Source organism: Prionailurus viverrinus, chromosome F1 (genome assembly GCF_022837055.1).
Source record: "Prionailurus viverrinus isolate Anna chromosome F1, UM_Priviv_1.0, whole genome shotgun sequence".
Classification (NCBI taxonomy): Eukaryota; Metazoa; Chordata; class Mammalia; order Carnivora; family Felidae; genus Prionailurus; species Prionailurus viverrinus.
Genome location: NC_062577.1, coordinates 60,338,454 through 60,349,983, shown reverse-complemented (window position 1 = coordinate 60,349,983; position 11,530 = coordinate 60,338,454). Strand labels below are relative to the sequence as shown.

General features: G+C 48.0%; 1 protein-coding gene across 5 annotated transcripts in view; it reads left to right on the top strand.

The window, feature by feature from the left end:
• The first annotated feature begins 2,174 nt into the window (after positions 1–2,174).
• The window catches only part of DDR2 (discoidin domain receptor tyrosine kinase 2), a 156,353-nt gene continuing 146,997 nt past the window's right edge, over positions 2,175–11,530 (top strand). For 2 of the 5 annotated variants that reach the window (XM_047840558.1, XM_047840556.1), the window contains exon 1: positions 2,176–2,392. The gene's annotated coding sequence lies outside the window, so the exon portion shown is untranslated. Of the gene's footprint in view, positions 2,393–11,530 lie in introns of all 5 variants that reach the window. The other 3 variants (XM_047840560.1, XM_047840557.1, XM_047840559.1) reach the window with 2 other exon arrangements.

Genomic DNA, 11,530 nt, shown 5'->3' with positions numbered 1-11,530 from the left:
AAAACTCTATCAAATAGCTCTGAGAGTCTCCAAGAAGTTTTTTCTGTGTATTCCATGAATGACTCCTCTCAGCTTTGAAGTGGCACTTGCTTTTTCTTTCCTTCCAGCCGTGGCTTCCTGTAGCAATGGCTGTTGTCAAGCATGAGAAAACATAGCCCACTCCCCCAACCTGGATGGTCTTCCAAAACGGGGGCTCCAATCTGATCATTCCTCTTGATTCTTTAAATGTCCACTCACATATTTTGGTAAAACATCACCTTGGCTTTTCCTTGTCCCCCCCCCCCCCTTTTTTTTTGGTAGCATCTTCTTAAGAGTTCAAGGTCAGACTCCACATTTGGCTGCGACTAACTTGAGTGAGAGACAAGGTATTTTTCTTAGAGCTCCTCCTTACTTTTGATGCAGCCTGTGGAGTAGAACCACCTTAAATACTGGTGATTGAAGACACATACCTGTAGGTGTCTCTTCTTTATTAGGTTCTAGATTTACGGAATTATTACACTGCTGTCCACATGTGACCTGTAGTCTCACCAAATCTGTGAAATTATTATCCTCTGGGTGCATTCTTTATGGTGGTGCCAAATAGGTAAACTACTCTAGACCGCAATATTTGGGGACGATTCTAGGACCCTTCCCAGGACCAGATGTCTGGAGTTGTCTCAGGCAAGCACCTAGCCAAGGGCCTCCAAGTGCTCAATATACATTTACCTCCTTAAGCCAAGTGTCCTGGCCTCAGTCAGCCTCAGACCTGACTTCAGATTTTCTCACTGAAGAGCTTTCTTACGAGTTTTACCTCTTCTCTTTGTAAAATAACCCTGGTTCTAGTTTTTTCTTAGTCTCGTTTTCTACCTTTGGTCCTCTCTGTGGCTGCCCTCTGAGCTGCCTCCAACTTCTCTGTGTCCTCTTCTATATGAGGCATAGACACCAAAGGCCACTTTCTGACTGAGCTTAAGGGCCTTGTGGGGATATAACACCGACAGCATGGCTCTTCATGGCCATTCCAGCTGGAGGTCTCCTTGGCGCCTGGTCCTCTTATGAAGTATCTCCTGCTCCAGACTTACTACGGGAATGTCCTTCCATGGTCCCCTTCTCCTGTCCTTCTCCTGTGTGCCCTGTGTCTCTTCTTGCTCATCTTGGGGGCTGTGCGATCCTCTGTTGGCTGCCAAAATGCAAGCAGAGAAGAGACAGTGATAACACAGGCCCAGAGGAAGGGGGTCTCTTTAGGAGGAGGCCATCTCTCAAGGCTGGGTTAGGTGTTCATAACCTCTCTGTTGCCATCTACTGTCCTCCCCGGATCTCCTGACCTAGAGTCTCAGCTTGCCTTGCCTTCCCTGTACTCATGGAGAATCAGGACCCCTGGGACAGCCCAAGCCTGTGCTTGGTCAGGAATGATCCACGCTCTGAAGGGTTAAGGACAGGGGCCTTGATGGATGGGAGAAAAGTATCAGGGAAATGAGGAAGGTCTTTTTCCGTGTCCCCTACACTCCCCTTTCACATGGTCTCTGGCCACAGCCATGGATAGGAGGGAAAGAAAAGAGGAAAAAGGAAAAAAAAAAAAAACAACAAACGCTTGTGTTTTCATTTAGCAGCATGAATCCAGGTCAGCAATAGACCCACAGAAGCAACAACCAACTGGGAATTGAGTGGAAAAAAATAGGAATCCTAGAACTATGAACTGTCCAGTTTTTTTGGTGGGAGAGGGAATCGGGGGAGGGCTTAAATAAAATATTTTTGGGGGAGGGCTCAGCTCTGGGCTTTCATGGATAAAACACCAAAGATCAACTCCATGTGTGTGACCCAACTGTCCTGGAAACTTCAACTGGAAGAGAATCCAAAACTTAAGTTGTGCTTATAACTTCAGCCCAAGTAAGAAAAATGAGGTGGGGTGGGGGGGGGACACAGGGTGGGGACCAAGTCTTAGGTGGTGGGGGAGGGCTTGGGGACGCATGCGGTGGGGACATGGCGGAAGGGAGCTGTGTCTTTAATTCTGTCCTATGGTTATACATATTTTTTCTTCTATGAATGGGTTTTGCTGTAAATTATAGCTTTGCCCGCAGTCCCTTGGGTCAAAAGACATAGTCTCTAAACAGAAAACAGCTCTGATTGGTGACTTTCCTTTTTCCCTCCCCAACCCCCTTCCTAATTGAAACCAAATGTGCAATATATTGGATGCTGGGATCCCTGGCGCTCTCCCAGGAATCCTCAGAATGTGAGGTTTCTCTCAAAGCATCTTGCATCAGCCTGTGGACGTATGCCTGCCACCGGGCTCCTTCGCCGGCAAAGTGGAAAAAGAAGAGTTTCACAACAGATTCGTTTTTGGGGGGGGCTGGGGGAACGTGGTGGATTATAACTCTGTTTTCTTCTTTCCAAATCTGTGTGCTCCTCCTGGACGAACGTAAGTTATGTCTTTTTGTTTTTCTTTCCTTTTTTCCCTTTTCTAAAAACGAAAGCTCAGAGTGTACTTCTGATGTCTCAGGAAAAGTTGTAAAAAGGAGGCAGGAGGGGGTTTCAAGCCAGGCGGGGAAGGGAGAGGAATAGAGCACCGTAGACTGGAGAAATCCACGATCTCGCATTTTGGTGGTGGTGGGGTTCCTGGATTTATATTTACGGAGGGAAGAATAAGGAACACTAAACCAAAGACGACAGGAGCAAAAGGAAGGAATCCATAGAGCTGCAGGGTACAATAAACAGCATTAGCAGAGTTGAAATTGTTGGCAGGCAAGACAGGCCGATCGCAGAGCTGGTTCGGGCAGGGAGAAAGCGGAGCAGGGGAGCCAGGTTTTAGGCATTTCGTGGTGGACTTGAGAGTCCCGAGCCTTGGAGAGGGCAGCTTTTTGTACTTTCGTTTTCTCAGCAGCACTGTTGACTTCATCGTGAGAAGGGCCACTTGGGCAGAGGGGCGTCTTCAGGGCGAAGTTTGGGGTGGCCGGGAGGGGGGCCTGCACGCAGAAGACACTTTTCACCCCACCTGGCTGGCCTGGGGTGCCTTTCCCTTTGTTATCAAATGACTTGGGACTGTTTGCAGCTGGGACCTCTGTGTCCTGGCCGAGGTTCCAGAGTCCCATCCGGGGAGAAAGAGAATTTTTCCAAGTGGCTGAAACTCTCCTGCCAGCAGTTTGAGGCGGGAGCTCTCACCGTTCAAGCCAGTGGGGGGGGGGCGGGGGGCAGCACCATCTTGCCTACCGTTTTCTGCACCCTTTCCCTTGAGGAGCACGGAGTCGGAGCTCTGGAAAGAGCCTTGGAGATCCACCCGGCCCCTCATCTCACAGATGTCGGAAATGGTAGCAAGGAACTGACATGTTCAGGGACGTAGGGCTTGTGGTGGTGGGGCTCCAACGGTGGGGCTGAAAATTAAGTCGGGGCTTTCTTTGCTGCCGATCTCTGGCTCCTTCCGCCACCTACCTCTGCTTTCTTCTTCATTTCATGGCTGAGATGATGGAGGCACTTTAATGAACAAGTCCCCACAAGGACCCTAGTTACCAGATGGGAGGATGCTAACGGTGGTTCATCCGCTCGTGGTGTCTGTGCTTGTACGGTTGCCCCTTGAACAACAAGGGTCGGGGCATTGACCGCCCCCCCCCCCCCCCCCCCGCGCATTGAAAACTCACGTATAACTTTGGGCTCCCCCCAAAACTTAACTACGAATAGCCTACTGTTGGCCAGAAGCCTTACCCGTAACAGTCGATCAGCACATACTGTGTATGTTATACGTACGTATATGTGTATATATTATGTACTGTCTTCATGCAATAAAGCAAGCGAGAGGAAAGAAACTCTTATTGAGAAAACCATAAGGAAGAGAAAATACATGAGCAGTACTGTACTGTATTTATTGAAAAAAGTCTGCGTAAGCAGATCTGTGCGGCTCGAATCCGTGTTTTTCGAGGGTCAACTCTATTTGGTGTGTGTGTGCGTGGAAAATAAAGACGCTAACGCTGAGGGTTGACTGTGCACCACACTCCATGTTCAGAGCTTTCTATGCAATATTTGATGGATTTTCAGAGTTCTGTACGACATGGTTCCTATTTTATAGGTAAGGCTATGAGGGCTTAGCAAAGTGGAGGGAGTTGCTCAAAGAAATGCAGCAAATGAGTTTGAAAGTCATGTAGGTCTGACTCTAAAACCTGTGCTTTTTTAAAAACATCACTTGCATTTTGTTTTTTTATGTTTTTAAGTTCATTTTATGAAAAAGAGCGCACAAGGAAGGGCGGGGCAGAGAGAGAGAGAGAGAGAGAGAGAGAGAGAGAGAGAGAGAGAGAGAAAGAGAGAGAGAATCCCAAGCAGGTTCCGCACCACCAGGATAGAGCCCGACACGGGGCTCGAGCCCACGAACTGCAAGATCATGACCTGAGCCTGAAATCAAGAGTCGGAGGCTTAACCGACTGAGCCACTCAGGTGCCCCAACATTTTCTTTTCTTTTAATTGAGGTTGTAATGGCTGGATGTTTGTATGCATTAGGAAGTGAACCACAGTCAGTCCAGCTGCCATCTGTCTCCTCACTGGGTGACCCCAAACTGTTTTCTTGGGATAGGAACTAAAATCCAAGTCCCTAGGCTGTAGTGCACCCCTTACCCCTCCACACATAGAGTTAGTTACTTTTGGAGGTGAAGTCTCCATTTCCTTCTGTGACTGAGAGTGAAAGTGCCGGGCTGTGGGGACAGTACGGATCCTCTCCTGAGGCCATTTCTGTGCACGTGGATGAGTATTTATCTGGACACGGGAAGGGGGCTGCAAGTGGGCATCTTTGATGGGCTAATTTCTGTGCGCTTGGTAAATACTTACCCTTGTTATGCAAGGAGCCTGGGATTTAGAGTCAGAAGAACCAAGTTCAGGTTCTGGCTCTCCTTTTTCCTTGGCGTCTGTACTTACTCCATGGGAATAACAGCCATACTTTTTGGCACCGTTGTTTGCAGAGCTATTGGACACGCGTGTGTTCGGAAGGCTATGAAGGGCTTGACCATACCCGTTCTTCTAATGATAATCGTTATCAACACTGGAACCCAGTGTGAGGCAGTCCCTGTGCCGTTGTGGCAGCCAGTGCTGGGGCCAGCAGGAGGGTGGCTGTATGTGGCCGTGTAACTCTGCAAGGAAGGCCTCAGTCCTTAGCGTCCATCTCTTCTGGGTGGAAGCAATCCCTCCAGGTTTTCTAGCTGGAACTCCCCTCTGGCGGCCCGGCCTGGCCATGACTCCTCACCCAAAGAAGGCAGTGGGGGCGGAAGGACACCATGTTGTTCAAGCATCCCCTGCTTCTGTCTGCACTGCCTCTGAACACGAGGGGTGTAGTCAGGATCAGTTCATTGGTTTCTCCTCAGAGGAGATCAGCTTTGGAGGAATTTCGTATCTAGCTGAGGATAGATCCTTGGCCCAAGATTTTTTTGTCATTGGCACAGGCGCATCTCACCCTGTCTCTTACCTCATGTTCCCCCTTCTGTGCCTGGAGTCAGCAGGACTACAGCTGCTCCCGGGGGTGGGGCTGGAGGGCCAGCGGGGCCGTGGGGAGGCCCCTGCCTCTGCTTCTGGTTAAGGTCTGTTTGCTTTATAAACACCAAAGGTAAAGGAAGTGGGGAAGGCATTTTCAGAATCTTTTACCAAGAATCCTCAGATTGAAACTTCCAACGGTATCTGTGTCTGTGGCATAACAGAAAATATATGTATTGGTCTCTGCCCCTGGTTCTTGGCACAGAGCCCCTGAATCCTCATAGTTTCCTAAGTGATAAGAGCACTGGGGCATTTTTGTTCTAGTCCTTGGTCTCTGACTCTGTTTCCTGATGCAGAGCTCCTAAAATCCTTAGAATTTCTTGGGTGATGGGAATGTCCTTTTGTTCTAATGAGGTGCCTCTTGGTGGGCTCCTGGATGGGGACTGGTCACCAGAAAGACTGAGCCATGATTAGAAGCCTGGAATTTTCAGCCCCACCTGCTCTCCTCCAGGAAGGGGAGAGAAGCTGGAGAGTGACTTGGTGATCCATCATGCCTATCTGATGAAGCTTCCATGAGAACCCCCAAAGTATGTGGTTTGGGGAGCTTCCAGGAGGGTGAACACTGCCATGAACCGGGAGGGAGGCACACCCCAATCCCACAGGGACAGAGGCTCCTGTCCTCGGGACCCTCCCAGACCACCCCTATGTATCTCTCCTTCTGGCTGTTCTTCTGTATCTTTTGACATATCCTTCTTTATGTAATAAACTGGTGAATGTGTCTCCCTGAGTCCTGTGAGCTGTTCGATGAGCAGCTCAAATCTGAGGAGGGGGTTGTGGGGACCTCCGATTTGTAGCCACATCAGCTGGAAGTTGCAGACCTACTATTTGCAATTGATGTCTGCACTGGAGGAGGATAGTCTTGTGGGACTGAGCCCTCAACCTGTCGGGTCTGCTCCAACTTCAGGCACTTAGTGTCAGAATTTCTGGTTGTGGAAAATCCACAGAGCTGGTGTCAGAGATATTGGGAGTGCGTGAGGAGAGGAAACAATGTTTTTCCTAGACACTGTCTGAGCACAGAGTGGAAGCATCACCCAAAGGAGCCTCATCACCCGCCACTCTCTTCTAGCTTGTTAAGTCACTGTCTTCTTCTCTTCTTTTTTTAAAAATTTTTTTAACATTTATTTATTTTTTGAGAGACAGAGAGAGTGTGAGTGGGGGAGAGGCAGGGAGACACCGAACCTGAAGCAGGCTCCAGGCTCTGAGCTGTCAGCACAGAGCCCGATGTGGGGCTCGAACTCCTAAACCATGAGATCATAACCTGAGCCAAAGTCAGAGGCTTAACCGTCATTGAGCCACCCAGGCACCCCTGTCTTCTACTCTTCTGATCGAGTCACTCCCCAGACTTTAAGTCGGATGAATGACCTATCACACATAAGGGATGTAGTTCAGACTTTTCCCTCTGATTGCATTTTTAATAGACATGCTAAAAAATTAGAGTGACCACCCCCTTTTGTTAATATCACGTCACTCTAAATTAGTGTTAATAACTCTCAGACATGCTTCCCAATGTCCCCTTTATATGATCCACCTTCAGGCACTTTACATTGCCCACGTCTCAAACATGCAACCCAAACACACGTCTCACTGGCATCCAGATAGCTCACCTCCATCTAAAGACGGACCTCCACAGACATGCTGAAGTCCTGTGCCACCTCACATAAATGGTGACCATCTGCAGTGCAGACACACTGGGTTCTTTATGCCCCTTCCCCTGTTGGAAGCCGTGCACCATATGAATCGACTCTCTCCCAGCAATGACGACTCAGTCCAGAAATGTGCCCAACATCCCCAGGCATCCGAGCGTCTCTGAATTCAGCAACCATCCACCGTGAGGGCTGTTCCCCAGTAAATTAGAAACCTCGGTGGAACTTAAGGACCTCCAGACCAATTACATCACAGTATCTGCAGTGGGGGTTGGGAACCAGTACTTTGGAGTGTTCCCCAAGTGATTTTATTGTGAACCTTTGCCGCTAAATGTCCATGTCTGTTGCCTCAGCCTCTCCTTAGCATGGATGAAGGGCGGGCAGGGGAGAGAAACCAGCCCAGGCTACCTACCCCTCTCCTGTTGTCCTGTAAAGAATTTCACTCTTAGTGCCTCTCTTCTCTGGTTGGCATACCTCCCTCCTCTAGTTGGCTTCTCTGAGCTTTGTGCAGACCTCCTCGTGATGGGCACGACCTCCCTTTTCCCCTTAAGTGGGAGCTTGTGCAGGCCGCAGACTCTTCCAGTGTGAAGTCGGCCAGACATGGGTTCTAATCCCAGCCTGCGCTCACCTGCTCTGGGACCCAGGGTGACCTGCTCAACCCCCCTAAGTCCTGGTTTCCCACCCTGCGAAATCAGGTCTATAATCCCCAACTAACACGCATCACAAATGCCACCCCTGAGCACTCAGCGTGATGTTGCTCATGTAGTTCATAGATGATGTCGATGCGGATGATTTTTATTATTAGTTCAGCGTTGCTGCTTGGTCCCCTTGTTGAAGCACAAAACATCAGCCCAGCTGTTTTCCCGCGGCCCGGTTCTTAGTGCAACAACATTCACCTGCCCAAGGCCACCTCTGCCGAGAATACCACCCAAAGTGCTCTCGCAGCGGAAAGGACACGGGCTTAAATTCTGGCTCAGCCCCCACTTATTAACCATGTGACCTTGGATAAGATACCTAACCTCTTCGAATCTCCTTTTTCTCATCTCATAGGTTTGTTATGAGAAATGGGTGCCATTAGATATGCCGGGGGGCCAGCAAAAACCCTCACACATGGCAGATGTTTTGAATAAATAAATGCCCAGTAAATGGTGTCCCTCTCAGTTTTCTGAGGGAACCATTGATTCCTTATGGTCTAAAAGCCTACCACGTATGCACCCTGGGGATTAATATCTTGGGTTGATTCCTTTCATTTGGACGCTTTGACTAGATCATGGATGTGATTTGTTGGAAAACGGCCCTTTGGGATTTGAAAAGACAGTTATCATGTCATGTCCTCCCCTCACCCCCTCCTTCCCCCACCGCATGCACCTTTACCCAACCTTTCCCTTATTACCTGAGACACACTTGTGCCTACTACCATCTCTTCATGGGGAACTGATCACAAGAGTGGATTACTTGGCTTGGGGTCTGCACAACACCAGGAGAAAAAGGATTGGCAATTTGGGGCAGGTAGGGAAGAAGGGATCATAGAGGTTGTACCTTGGGCAGGCTAATCGCACCACAATGGCAAGACTTAGGGTCCATTACAACGAAAAGACAGCCCCATTATGATGAGAAGTATGAGTGACAATTACTACTGCTGTTGTAACTGAACGTAAAATGCATTCAGGAAAGGGAGACCTGAGTTAATAAAAGAGAAATTCAAGTTTTGCGCTTTTGTATAAGTCCTCCAATATCAGACTGGTCCCACCAAAGCCTCCAAGCTGGAGGATGGGGGGCAAACTGGACTTGCCTTGTTCGCATTCACCTGTTTTTCTGTCCTCCTCCTCACTCCCAAGTCCCTACCTCCCTTCCCCATCGTGCTACACTTCTCTGGAGTTTCCATCTGTTTATCTCTGGTTGTTCTGGGTTCCATTTTATTTGGTTTTATCCCATTCAGCAAGCATTTATTCACTGCCTGTTAGTGTAAGACACTCTGTTTAAAATTTTTAAGTAACCGTAGCTTAATAAAGGAATTAAGATGTCCAGTCGTCTCTCCAGGAACATTCACCAGAACACCCATCACCTAATGGCTAAAGTGATGGTCTCCCTAAACTTTCTCTGTCTCTTTTCATCTCTCTTGCATACATTTGAATTTGTTATGATAGAGCCAGTGTTATTCAGACATGACTTGGTTGAAAATAATTCTCTTCTTATTTTGACTTCCTTTCTCATTTTTGCTTTCCTTTCTGTTTAACGTGGAACTCTTTGATGTTTCCAAGTTGCTGTGATTCTCCAAGCAATGGCGAATCCCAGCATTTGGTAGGGTATATACATTTTAGCTGGAATCTCACCTTGGCCTCCCGGCACTGAGAAAGGTCGGGTCTGGCCCAGCGCAAGTATCACTGAGGCCTGGAGATGCGCTGAAAAGGCAAAGGGCTTAGACTCAATCCGAAGCCCCTGGGTTCAGCTGGGATTCTCTGGGACCCTGGGCATGGTCTGCAGTGGCTCCCTTGGGGGAGGGATTGTGTTTTGTGCCTAGAGAGATACCAAAGAAGTGTTGGAGGAAGTGACCTACTGCTCAGAGGTTAATGCCACCTGCTCCGTGGTGTGGGGGCCAGAGGGGAGGGTGTGTGAAGCATAGAGCCTCGTGTGCAAAAGGCAGTGAGGGAAAAGAACGCGTGGTAAGGTGTTGGTCCCAGTGCATCATTTTCAAGATTTTTAACCTCAGACAAGTCTCTTATCCTCGTTGGGCTTCAGTGTCCTCATGCCGTGCCTATGAAGTTGGTAGGTAGGTTGTGTGCCCTTTCGGACACGTTTCACAGGGAGCCAATCCAGCACAATTCACCATACACAAGATTGTCTTTAGGGTCTTATGGGCTTAGGCAGCCACAAATGCATTGAGCTGGGAGATGGATTAAAAAGAAGGATGAGTAATCTAGTTTTTTTTTTTTTCATTTCTTTCTTTTAAAATTTTGAACGCCGTAGGAGTTCAGAAAAATCAAACAATTAAAGGCTTGGTTAACTCTCATGTCCAAGAGAAGTAGTTTCTCCCTGATTTCATGTCTTTACACCAATAGTGCTGGTTTAAAAAAAAAATCAAAATTTTTAATCCATTATGAATATTATAGCATTCTGGAAAGCTCTGTTATAACTTTGTTTTTTCTGAATTCATTTATTTATTTCTTAGCCAATAATTATCGTGTGCTTGCTCTCTGTCAGGTGCTTCTCTAGGTGTTAGTGATCAAGAAGACTAGGGACGCCTGGATGGCTCTGTCGGTTGAGCGTCCGGCTTCGGCTCAGGTGTGATCTCGCGGTTCGTGGGTTTGAGCCCCAGGTCAGGCTCTGTGCTGACAGTTCGGAGCCTGGAGCCTGCTTCAGATTCTGTGTCTCCCTCTCTCTCTGCTCCTCCCCAACTTGTGCTCTCTCTCTCTCTCTCTCTCAAAAATAAGTAAACATTAAAAAAATTAAAAAAAAAAAGACCAACAAGATGATGGATGTTTATGATCACTCATTACTTTATTATTTTTTAATGTTTATTCATTTTTAAGAGAGAGAGAGAGAGAAAGAGAGACAGAATGTGAGCAGGGGAGGGGCAGAGAGAGAGGGAGACACAGAATCCAAAGCAGGCTCCAGGCTCGGAACTGGCAGCACAGAGCCCGACGTGGGACTCGAACCCACAAACTGCAAGATCATGACCTGAGCCAACGTCGGACGCTTAACTGCCTGGACCATTCATTCATTACTTTAGATAATCACTACTTTACATTCTGGGGACAAAGTTCAGTTTGGAAAATTGGTATCCAGGATTGGGTTAATAAGATTTTACTTTTTTTTTTTCAACGTTTATTTATTTTTGGGACAGAGAGAGACAGAGCATGAACGGGGGAGGGGCAGAGAGAGAGGGAGACACAGAATCGGAAACAGGCTCCAGGCTCTGAGCCATCAGCCCAGAGCCCGACGCGGGGCTCGAACTCACGGACCGCGAGATCGTGACCTGGCTGAAGTCGGACGCTTAACCGACTGCGCCACCCAGGCGCCCCAAGATTTTACTTTTTAATTTTTTAATGTATATTTATTTTTGAGAGAGAGGGGGAGAGAGAGAGAGAGAGAGAGAGCGCATAAGTGGGCGAGGGGTAGAGGGAGGAGGGACAGGATGTGAAGCAGGTTCTGTGTGACAGCGGCGAGCCTGATGTGGGGCTCGAACTCAGGAACCGTGAGATCATGATCTGAGTTGAAGTTGGACACTCAGCTGACTGAGCCAGCCAGGTGCCCCCAGACTTTGCTTTTTAAATTTGAACCGTAATTCAAAAATAGTGTCCTTGCACAGTGATTGTCAGCAGAGCCGGATGTTATACAAAAAAATAAGATCCAAAGTTTAATATTTTATTCTTCATAATTTATTTTTTTAAAAATTAATAGACCTTATGTTC